Consider the following 13,089-nt stretch of genomic DNA (forward strand, 5'->3'; position numbering starts at 1 on the left):
ATGAAGAAGCGGTCCAGGAAATCCCTGCGCTTTCGGCTGGAAGCCAGTCACTATCACTTCAGGACCCTGCCCTTTGGTCTCACCACAGCCCCCAGGGTGCTCAGCAAATGCATAGCAGTGGAAGCAGCTCACCACAGACTGCTAGGATTCCGAATGTTTCCATATATAGACAACTGGCTCCTTATTGTTCCCACCAAGAGTCAACTCATTAAGGCACAAAATTATACTCTTCTTATTTGTTCCCGCTTAGGAATCACTATAAACTATGAAAAATCTCGTTTAGAACCATCCCAACATCTGGAATTCAATGGAGCTATGCTCAAGATAGTCACCGGCATTGCGTCTCTTCCACTGGAAAACTCCAGAGGATCAGATTACAAGTCAGCCAAATCATTTGCAGCAAGAAAGTAACAGAAAGACTCATTCTACAGGTTCTAGGGTCAATGGCCACCTCTATCATTCTAGTTCTCCTTGCCAGATATCACATGTGAATTTTTCAATTGCTTCTGGCCTCCCAGTGGTCCTTATTAAATCGGCCAGTGTCCCTTCTGATTATGATCACCCATCAATGCAAAAAAGAGCTGAACTGGTGGCTCCACTCTAAACAAATTTTGTTGTGCCGTCCCTTTACCCATCCTCAGCCCCAGTCCATAGTGACCACAGATGCGTCCCAGATTGGGGGGGGGGGGGCATTATCTGGGAAAAACAGTCTAAGGCACTTGGTCTCAGCTGGAGGCTGAGTTACATATCAATGTTCTAGAGATGAGGGCGGTGCTCTTAGCTTTGCAGGCATGTGAAGATGCCTTCCCCTTGGGAACGATTGCAGTTCAAGCAGACAATATGTCGGTAGTCTGGTACATCAACAAGCAATGGGGAACTAGTATGGCAATGGGCAGTTTCCTCCAACTGCTTCCTAATGGCAACGCTCATTCCGAGGAGCTCCAACGTGATTGTGGATAAACTCAGCAGATCCATCTTCATGCCTCACGAGTGGTCTCTCAGTCCAGTGGTGGTGGACAGTATATTCCACTTTTGGGGCCAGCCTTGCTGCGACCTCTTCACCTCCCCTCTGAACAAGTACAGCAGTTACTTTGCCCTTATTCCTCGGGGGAGTCACCCAGAGACATTCTGTTTCACGATTGCCCCCCCCCCCCCGGTCTACTGTACGCCTTTCCTCTGAATCCCCTAATATGTCAGTTTCTAAAGAAAGCTAACAGGTCGAAGAATAGAATAATCCTTATTGCCCCATTCTGGCTTTCGCAGGTCTGGGTTCCCTTCCTATGGCCTCATCTCCTTCTGCAACCCTGGATATTGGACCTAACTCTAGACCTATATTCCTACCTGGAGGGACTGGTTCATCCACATCTACAGCATTTCAAGCTCACTGCGTGGCTTCTCTAGTTCGCATGATCGCCAGGCATCCCTCTCTCACTTCCCCACTCCAACGCATTGTTCTGGCCCACCACAAACCTTCAGCTAGGAAATTGTACCATAACAAGTAGCAAAAGTTTGCTAAATGGTTGCTAGACTGCAATCTTGACCCATATTCAGCGCCTGTTTATAAAGTTTTAGACATCTTGGCTTTACTGTTTGAGGCAGGTGCATCAGCCTCTAGTATTCAAGTGCATCTGGCTGCGATATCTAACTTCCATATTGGTTTCAGTGGTTCATCTCTTATGTCACATAAACTTTGCAAAACCTTTTTGAAAGGAACCTTAATGCTCAGACCTCCATATAAAGAACCCTCTACTCCATGGGATTTGAATATGGTACTTCAGTCTCTTATTTCTCCCCTTTTTGAGCCTTCAGAAAGTTGTGACTTAAAATTCTTGGCCTAGAAAACCTTATTTTTAACTGCTATCACTTCTGCCAGAAGAATATTTGAAATACAAGTCTTATTCTGCAAGCCTCCCTACCTAATCTTTTATAAGGACAGGGTCTCCTTCCGGATAAATTCCTTCTTACTACCAAAGGTTGTTTCCGAGTCAAATATCCATCAGGCTTTACATCTCCCAGTCGTTTTTCCCAACTTTTCCAGTAAGGGAGCGTACTGTCTGCATTTACTAGATGTACACAGACAATTTAGTTTCTATTTTCACAGAACAAAGGATATCAGAAAATCTGACCAGCTATTTATTTCCTTTTCTTCAGTTAGTTTAGGGAGTCCAGTATCTAAAGTTACTCTGGCTAAATGGCTTAAGGACTGTATCACCTTTGTTTACAACAGAATGGGATTCTACCCACCAGGACCTGTAAAAGCACATTCAACTAGAACAGTAGTAGCATTTGCAGTTTTTCATGCCAGAGCTTCTTTAAATGATTTTGCAGTGGCAACATGGGCATCTCCTCATATCTCTATTATGCATTATAAACTGGACCTGGTCTCTAGGGAATGTGCATCATTTTGGCTCGATGATACTCAGGAATACTCTTCTGTGAGAACTCCGAAGATCCAGGTAGCAAGGGACTCTGTCCCACAGTCAAGGATTATGTGAAGATTGACAACATCAAATAAAGAAGTTATGTCTTACCATAATGTTCTATCTGCGTTATCATCACTAATCCATGACATTCCCTCCCTCCCTCCTCGACCCTGCCTTTAGAACTCTTGGTGGATCGGATGTTCACAAAGACTGACTTTCATAATAGGGACTCAGATATGGCCTCATCTATTATTTCTTGTTTGTTGCTATTGTTTACAAACTCGATCTGAGGTTATTTGGTGAGGAGCATTTTAGGTAGAGCTTAGCTCAAGAGTTTTGGAAAGCGCAAGCTGGAATAATGGCCGAGTCAGTTCTGAGGCTTAAAACCAAGCCCACAGTCAAGGATTAGTGAAGATCGACAACACAGATGGAATGTTATGGTAAGACATAACTTTTTTTTTTCACTTTCCTAAGCAGCAAACAAGATCTGAGGTAATTGGGGTTGGTGCATTATGGATAAGGGAGAAGCTCGAGAGTTTCTGGTTGCCATGAGCTTTAGCAATGGCTGTGTTCGATCCGACAGATAGGATCCGAACTTATCAGTTGAGGAAGAATGAAAATGGACAGCACAGATGTAAAGTTATGGTGAGTACATAACTTCTTTTTTGTCTCTCCTGTCTGTAAGTTCCAGAAGAATTATCCTTCTAGGTCTGCTTTTGTCCACAGGCAGCCCCGCCAGGCCTCCAAGGGCAGGAAGGGCGGTAGGCGAGCCTCTTCTGCAAAGGCTTCTTTAACTTCTGTGCTCCAGAAGTCTCCTTTGTCTGATATGCCTTTTTCTGCTTGACAAATTGCCTCCTCCTTCCCTTAGATTAGGTTCCTTTGTATCTTGCCTTTCCCTTTGTCTTCCAGATTGGCTTCTCATAACTTCTTGTGCTCTTTCTATCATCCTTCAGGGTTACTTCATGGTATGGAAGTCTCTCCCTTCTTTTTCAGGGATTCCTCAACCTCCTGTAGAGCAACTTCCTTATTTCTCAGAGGTCCTAAGGTCCATGTTGAACCAAGGAACCATTCAGCTTGTTTGTGTGGGAGGCTTTATGTCGCCTCCTAAAAGTTCAGGGTCTCTGGCCCTCCTATCAGAAGTCAGGGCACATCAGCATCACAGAGATGAAAGCTCTAGTTCTGGCCCTTCAGACTTTTCATCCTACGTTCTCTCCAGGTCTCTTGAAGGTGTACACAGACAACACTACAGTGTTGTGGTATGTCAACAAGCAGAGCTACATAAAATCATACCTCCTTTGCGGAATGACTCTTCAGGTGTGGGATGTGGCTCTCAGTTAAAGCAGTATATATATATATATATATATATATATATATATATATATATATATATATATATATATATATATATATATATATATATATATTCCTTCATAGCACAATCTATTGGCAGAGTCTTTGAGCAGGTCCAAAGCACTGCTCACGAATGGTTGCTTCACAGAGACTTGTTTCTGGGCATTGTCCTTCAGTGGAGTATTCCTCAGATAGACCTTCTTGCCTCCTCTGAACAGGCAGCTCCCTTTCTTCTGTTCCAAAGTGCCATGCCATCTGGTGTGGAAGACGGACACCCTTCCTTTTCTAGGAAGGGGATGTTTCTTTATGCTTTCCCTCTTGTTTCTTTACTTCTGACAGTTCTGGAGAAGATTCACCCAGACTCCCTAAAAATCATACAAGGCCATGTCAAACCCAGAGCTGTTGGACATGCTACACTTAAAGAAATCCCAATCCCTCAGAGCCACACGCTCCTGGGATCTAAACCTTGTCATCACAATAAACAAAATATGCTGGAGGGATAGGTTCCTGACCCAGAGACTCCCCAGACTCTGGAATAGATTGCCCATACATGTCAAGCAGAGTGCCTCTTTGGTCCTCTTCAAAAGGAACCTTGATGATTGGATGGGAGAAAGGAAATTCACCCCGGGGATCACGTCAGTCGCCCTGCTAGACAGTGGTCCAGGGAAGTAAATAGTGTGGGGAGAAATAGCCAGGGAATTGTTATGGCTAGGCTTGTATAGGCCCTAGGGCTGATAGCTTTGTACCAACCTGTGAACCTATGAAATGTTTTGGCAAAAGTTTAAAGAATATAAATATGAATGTTTTGGAGAACCTGGGTATTATATTATGCACACAGAAAAAGGACCTAGAATATTGTTTATTACTGTAGCGAATGTACAAAAGTGCAGATGTGAAGTGTTATGTAATAAATTGAAGGACTGTGATATTGTGATGAAGAGGATATCGAAGTGATTTTGGCAGAAAAGTTGGGGATGATTAAATGTATATATAATAAAAATAGAAAATATGTGCAAAGTAACATTTAAAGTATAAAAATATTCTTGAATTGTAAAAAGTAATGATAATTGTAAATTGCATTTGAGAAAGTTGCAAAATAAAATAATAAAGCTTCCCTCCTGTTTTTCATATGTACCATGCAGTCTTTTTATTTCCACCAGAGCTACTGCTGACTCACACAGTTTGTCTCATAGAAATGAACAACATACTCACATGTGCTTCACCCTTATGGTGGAATGCATTGTCAATAACAGAAAATAAATGTAAGCAGCTGGGGTCAGAAAAACAATTTTTTTAATTTATGTTCTACTCTAATCTCTTTCAGTTTACTAAGTCTTCTTTGGTATGGCACTAAGAGGCCTTACTGAAGCCCAGACTGGTTGCATCTTCCAGTACTCTCTCATCCACCTGTGCTGCTTGCCATTTACAGAACTGCAAAAGGTTTAATTAGCATTTCTTTGCAGTGGATGCATGCTTGTTTTAGTCTTGAAGGTAATATACCCGTAGAAAGGCTGCAAGGCTTTATTTTAGTGCATTCTTTACTCCTGACAGGCTAACTGGCCTGAAGTTGCTTCAACTGATTCTGAAGCTTACCTAGGAAAAGGGATCATAATGAGGTTTTCCATTTAGTTTTTTTTTTTTTTTTTTTTTGCTTTTCCTGTGAATATTTTTTTAAACACCTTTATTTACTTATTACTTGTGACCTAGGCAAATTTAAATTGATACAAAAGTAATCAAACTGTATTAACAAATTAACATTAACAAATATTATACTTCACATACATTGCTATATATCTTATAACCTAAGCAACATTACATAAATGATTCTATTACTGCCCCTTTTTAAACAAGAAACATCTTTATTAAACCATCACTTATTACATAAGCAATCATACATTTTTATAAATGAAAACAAACCACACCAACACATTCCTAGTTGCAAGCATTTTACATTACAAACCATACTGACACACTCCCAGTTGCAAACATTATACATCACTTATAATACTCCCAGTTGCAAACATTATACATCACTTATAATCTACCCAATCATTTTCAGTCAAACATCACATAGCTCATTTAAGTCCCACCTTCTTTTAATCTTCATTCCTCCCATGTATGTATTGTTCCCCCAATTTCTATTTTCCCTATGTAGTTTGCTCCTATTCTTTTCTAAAGATCTTAATTACAGTTGTTTTATCTCTATTTCAATATTCACTACTTCTAATATAAGCTTTTATCTTCTTGTTGACTAGAAAACCAGTAATGATTTCTTTATTTGGTTCTGCTAGTTTACTTGCAAGGTTTTTGGATACTCTGGCCTATATCCCTTTTGAGTCCTGTGCCTTGTTCTTGTGTAGGCTGTCCAGATCTTTTTTTCTACCCTTTTTCCTTCCTTTTAACTCATCCTTTCTTACTTCTCTCTTCCTTCTTTATTTTCAGTCATGGCTGATTGATTGATTTATTTATTTATTTATTTTTGCGAATCCTGAGCTAATTCCACCATTTAACAATGCCTTTGTCACCTTTAACGTCCCCTCCGTCAGTAACCACCTGTTCAATTAATGCCCTCCTTAATCTGTATCTGAAAAAAAGAAACTCCTTCTTCACTTTAGCCTATGGTGTATATTTTTTCTCCAGTCCAGCTTAGGCATTTCTCAACTGTTCAGTCTTGTCCCTCCTTGTCCTAAACTTTAATTTGCTTGTACCCAAAACAACTACAGTATGAAACAGTCTTTGAGCAGTTCAGTAATATATAACCATATTTTAATAAATTGCTAAATAGGGAGAAAAAAGTTGTAACATCAACGACATATTATACAGCCAAAAATAAGCATTCTATTAAATCCTTAACTAGGGTTTAACTCTCCTTACAAAGGTGGTGTTGGTGTTTTAAAGGCTTTTTAAGTGAGTACATAGAGTCACACTGCTGAAGGCATCAGGATTAGTATTCCATAGAACTGATACTTAATAAGCAAGAGATTAAAAGCCCTATATCTAAAGGTGGGTCTGTGGAATCACCATCTGCCCCTTTGTAGCAGATAAAAACAGGCAGACTGGTGTTTAAGGAACTATATATATATATATATATATATATATATATATATATATATATATACTACTTATGCCCACATATGGAAATGTATTTCCAGAACTGTTGAGAAAATGGGAAGCCCTCCATATAGAACTGGGCTTCACTTATATTAGGTTATTAATTGATTATTTTGCACCCATAGAAAAAGATCTCATTCATGCAGTAGAAAAGTTGCAAAGTGAACTTGAATCTACTTTTAAAGAAGTTTTCCAAACTAAATTAGATGCATTTTATTTAAATGTATTTCTTTACGACACAAAGTTAGAAATAAGTAAAAATTGTCTAGAGACTTATGAAGACTTCAAAAATGGATATATTTTCACCTGGCCTTGTTCAAAGGATTCCAAATGGGCGTATGGGTCCAAAGAACAACCCAAGGGGAATCTTCAAGAACAGATAAGAAATACTAATAATGGCACACTCTGGGCTGAGACTCGAGATTAACATTTAAAATGACAACTAATGGTACCTTTTCTTAGCTGCCGTTAGTTTTAATTATTTTTCTATTTATTTTTAGTGACTGGTGTGAAATCATATTGATGAACCACTACTAATACATTCCATTATTCTTACATAAGCAATCACTATTTTGATCGATAGGACCGACATCTAGAAGCGGAAATGTATTTCGTTTTTAGCTACATCTTACTAGGTACCTGTAGATTGTTATTTGACTATAAGTTTGTTTTTAAGGTTTATTATACAAGATAATTATTTTGTTTTGTAAAATCATTTGAAGTGTCATATTGACATTGTCGAGTGTTTACGATCATCGTTGTTTTTCGTTGGTTGGGTTCATGATGATTGGTGCAGAATGGGCAAGATGTATTTTCACTTGTGTGTTCGGTTCTTCACATGAATGGTTGATATATGGTGAAGTCCGCTTTTGATAGGCAGGTTTGGTCGTGTGCTAGTCATAAGGACTCTTGCTCTTGGCTTGGTAATATTATGCTCAGAATAACTTTAGTTTTAAACTTTAACTTGGGAAGAATACACTTTTGATGCCCTTTGATGTTCTAACTGTTTGCATCAAGATAGCAAGTGTTTTCTGGTGGGTGTTGTTTTTATGAAGCTGTGTCTTCATTGATTGGTGTATGATGCCATTGAAGAGATCTCATTGGAATACTTTATCTCCTGGATGATTGGTTGATTTTTGGTGCATTTAAATTTTGATTGGTACTTGATAGAGTTTATATGCCTGCTTTGATTGGCTAAATATTTGTAATTCAGTATTCAGTTGGTGAATGGACAGGAACTTGCGCTATGATGGTGTTGCTCTTGCTGGGTTGTGTTCACAGTGATTGGTGTTCATTAACTCTGAGGAGCTTCTATTGGAACATCTTGTTCTCTAGATGACTGGCCAGTTTTAGGCGTACTTAGATTTTGGTTGGTGTTTAATAGATATTTTCATGTCCCTTCTCTGATGGGCTGAACCGTTGTGATTCAGAATATGATTGGTGAATGAACAAGAGTTTCCCCGGGATTCATGAAGCTCGGTGCAAGGCCGGCGTTAGGCTTGCGCCGACCGTGCGGCGTGTAGATGGCGCAGTAGCGCCATATGCATATTAATGAAGGTGCGCTGCCACCACAGCCACGTGCATAGGAAACGAGCGCGAGTGCATGGGGCATGTCGAAGTGCTGCACGGAGGCGTGGAAATGTCGGCTGTCGACGTGCAACCTAAAATGCTGAATATTACAGTCTGCCTGCAATAGTAATCACACCTGTCAGTGTCCGTGGATACTGAAACGTATGCAAAGCATGCAAGACAGTTGTTGCGATCACAAAATTAAGAAGCAAACACAAATGCACGTTAGTGAATATCGTGTCTCCATCCCTCGAACAAATGACATTTAAAACCATGTGCCCATATTCTAATGCAGTGTAGATAGTTATATCAAGTGGAAGTGAAACCCATCATGTTAGCACGCCGCCAATAGCTACGTCTAGCCCAATGGTCAGGGTTACCACCTGTCCCACTTTGTGAGGGATAGTACACTGTTGGGCAGTTGTGTCCTTACCAAAACCATTATAAGTGTAAAATATCCTGCGACCATATGACATAATTATGTCCCACATCGCATGTAATAGTCACATACAATAGTTATGTCCGTATGTAACATACCATGTTACAAGAAATAGAATAAGCAAGTAAACGAAACAGACGGAGCATATAAACTGCTACAACAATAAGCTAACATGTAGGCATAAAACAAAAGTATTATCCGTAGTACTGACTGTGGGTATGTGTTGTCCTATAGAATCTGATTTGTGTCCGGAATATATCCCAAACTGGCCATATGAAAAGGTGGCAACCCTACCAATGGTCAGAGCATTCGGCCAAAATCCTCCCATATGCGTTCCAAGCCGTTTTTGTCAGGATGTGTAAAAGTTGAACGGGTATTACCCGGGTGTACCTACCATGTCATAAAAGATAAGTATTTGCGTGTACCTATGTGCGTGATGTACAGCATGTGGAAGGTTAAAAATGCCAGGGTAGTCCTCACAACCATACAGGTACCTGACATATGTAGTGTATGCAATGTTTTCCCTTGACCGTGACATGGGCCATCAACCAAAGAAGGGATGGATGGAGTGTCTGGAATATGTGTGCTGGGGGGATGGGTAATGTTATAATCCACAAAGGCGAGACTGTGTTGAATGCACAATAGGTGAACTGGAGGTGTATGAGGGAGCAGCGGATGAATCAGAACGAAACACAAAGAACAAGCATACACATCCGCAGTACAACCTGACAAGCCATACTGTAGAACACAATCACACAAACATGCGAATATTAAAATGTGCGATACATGTGTACAGAAACGTCACCGGCACATACCCACAGAATGGTCTGGACGGAACTGGGCCATCCAAATGCAGCACACCTGGATGCATAATTGAATACCCATCATCCCTTCTACAGCACACAACCCGCACCCATTCTTGAACGTCCACCAAATCCAGCCATACTCTGGCTACTAGCTTGGCGCAGCCATATCTACACATAGTGACCACTACTCATATGTAGTAGGCAGTGTCACCCTAGGCAGTGTCAGGATTGCAAACTATGTATCCCTTGCATGTAAAACCCTAACACATTTTCGTAAATCCAAAAGAATGGACGGTTATTGTCTTGTTCAATTTTTGGATATCCCTCATGGGATAAATATCTTGTGTAAACATCAGACTTGGTATCACGACACGATGTCCAGTCCTGTAAACATCTGGACACAAGTTGTATGTGTAGTAGTGGTTTACTAGACTGTTCAGCCTCTAGACGGTCATGCAGAACCTACTACCCAGGATCAAGCACCTGCCCGTGATGCACGTCTCCCCACATGAATTATCGAGAGAATATATTGTACACAGTCGCATAGTGGCACTTGGAAATAGGGTGATTAAGGCGCTGACGGAAGCAGGGTACATCCTGACCCACTTTGTGAGGGACAGTCACTGTTTGGGTAGGTGTGTCTTGACCAAGAATGATACAATGTCAAAGGTCCTGTGATTGTAGGAAATAACTATGTACCATATGTCATGTAACAGTTGCCTAAAACAGTTATTTCTGGATGTAAAATACATAAATCGTACAAGAAACAGAATAAGCAACTAAAGTGCTACAGGAATAGGCTCACATCTAGGAAAATAATGAATGGTCTAAAACCTGTACTGACCATGGGTATGTGTTGGCCTAAACAATCTGGTGTGCCCAGAATATATCCCATCCTGTACATATGAAAATGTGGCAACCCTACCAATGGTCAGAGCATTCGCACAATAACTGGCCAGCCTCTTAATCACCCACAAAACTAGTGACCTTTGGAGGAAAGGTGTTGAATGATACTTGAATGACTAATGACAATAATTAAGAGTAATAGACGCTTTTAACTGCAAAAAATAGGTATTAATACATATGGCTCTGAATCTGTCAACACGTTTCAAGTTAATAGTACTAATATTGTAGAAGTGTCCGTGATTGTCCCTGATTTGTCATTGCCTTGTCCCTGTCACTGTTGAAAGTAGTCCCTGAGTATTACAGAGGTCCGTACACATATGTACACCAACCGTCACATTTGTAGACAGTACTATTGCATACCTGTAGTGAAGTAATAAGTGATGTCCAGATTAATATTCATCATATGTATGAATGAATGAATGAAATAATCAAATGTGAAGGAAAACACCAGTGGAAACACCCTGCACCCTGAATTATGTAGTAGAACCATCCCCCACCCTATATTATGTAGCGCCAACATAATAATCTGGTCAGAGGTGCCCAAACCCCTGCATCTGTAAACACAGGGTGAATGTTAAAATCGGGACCAACTCTGTCCATGTGCTAAGTCTGACATTTGAACAGTGTCGGGGAAGTTCTGGTCACCAGTCGGACAAGCCTAAACCTGGATCACCACATGAACACCCTGACAATCAAACACACGTATGTGCCAGGACTATAAGCTTTGGAGTTCTGAAAATCCTTGGAGTGAGTAAACATGCAGCACGGGTCCAGAGCAGTAGGGAATAGGGAATGTCGCATGTGTAGTACTGCGGTTTTCCCAGCAGGGGAATGGATGCCTGCTGTGTAAGTGAAGCGGTGGGGCGTATGTTAGGGTAGCTATGAACCATGGGTATACATATAAATGAAGCAGAACACCAATAGTGTAGTGGTTAGAGCATCCGCCTAATGTAAATGAATTCCCGGTTCAAGTACAAGTGTAGCACATATCATTTTCTTGTGTAATGAATGCCTCTGTGCTGTAAAGCCAACATTTAAACATGTAAAGGTAACGTGTGTTTCGCATGGGGCCGTTAACCGGATTCCATCAAGCAAAGTGCTACTGTCATAATGAATAAGGCACACCTAAGCACAAAGAAGTGGCAGTAAATATATGTAACTCACAATAAGGATATGCAAGTGCGCCTGCGCGGGTGTAAGCAGCTCCCAGCATAGCAAATGTATGTTGTTTTGTACAGATGTAACTTACATATGTATATAGAGATATATAGATGTGTGTATAAATATATATCCACAGACATAAAATAAAGAAAAACATGAAATATAAATATATATATATATATATATATATCTATATATCTATATATATATATATATATATATATATATATATATATATATATATATATATATATATATCTATATATAAAATGAACGCCGAAAGAAGAAAGCATACACAAGGGTTGTGAAGGGAATCTGGAGCAACTAAGGTATTATATAGTGCTTGCAGCGTATGTCAGATAAAGCTGCACGAGAGTGAGTAGAGCACCGCTATTCACACCAGAGGCAGGGTTATACCAGTGGCCATAATATCGTTGAACTGCTACGTCAACATTACACACAGACGGAATGTAGTTCATGTTGTGACCACCTACACTTGTAACCCGCAAATGTTTGTAATCCATAACACCAGGAAAGGCACGTATGTGCAAATATAAATGGCGGGAGACCCTGTGAATACACAAGGCAGTACAAAATGTGTGTAGGGCCCCTAACGCTCTGGAGAGGGCAATGTGTAAAGGTGTGTCTTGGCTGTGATATCAGGTGGATAATGGCTTTTACGCATGGAAACTCAACACGAGTGGGCTGGAAAAACTATGGCTATGCGATTATGGAAACAGGAGTGCCAGGGTTGGTTGTGCCATTTCCAATGGAGCGGCCCATGTAGGTCAGCTAGTACGTAGGTGCGATTCTCAGCTGGAGCGTCTTCTGCGTGGAGACATGTGTGAATGGGCGTACCTTCGTTGAAGGTTGTGCGTCAGGGCTGGCAACTTGGCACGTAAAAGTCTATCTGCCAATCAGTAGCAGACCGGAGTTCCGCTGTGGCGACCCCTAACCGGGAAAAGCCGAAAGACAACAACATGCAGACATCAATATGTTGACGTACATTATCTGTAACACATGCACTCCATTTATTGACATAAATAATATGAATGTGTACAGAAAAAAATACAGTAGCAGGAATAATAGGCTGTGCAGACGAGGAATAGGTCAAATAACACTATATCACATCACACTTATCAGCGGTACTCCATACATGAACAAAGTGTGACATCTGTCCACTGTATAATGTGCTATATACCGATTACAAGTTAACCGGAGTGAAGTGTTGGTGTCATAATGACTAAGGCAATAGTATGCTGTTGAAGCAGAGATAAAACCCAATACGCATGTGTAAGTGTGTTTGTCCAGGAAATGTATTGGT

At 40.5% G+C, this 13,089-nt stretch overlaps 1 protein-coding gene across 2 annotated transcripts in view; it reads left to right on the plus strand.

Moving 5' to 3' along the window:
* Nucleotides 1–13,089, plus strand: part of HORMAD1 (HORMA domain containing 1) — a 4,208,304-nt gene that overhangs the window by 542,479 nt on the left and 3,652,736 nt on the right. The window lies entirely within an intron of this gene.

The sequence above is a fragment of the Protopterus annectens genome, chromosome 8.part0 (genome assembly GCF_019279795.1).
Source record: "Protopterus annectens isolate FY-2018-M chromosome 8.part0, PAN1.0, whole genome shotgun sequence".
Classification (NCBI taxonomy): domain Eukaryota; kingdom Metazoa; phylum Chordata; order Ceratodontiformes; family Protopteridae; genus Protopterus; species Protopterus annectens.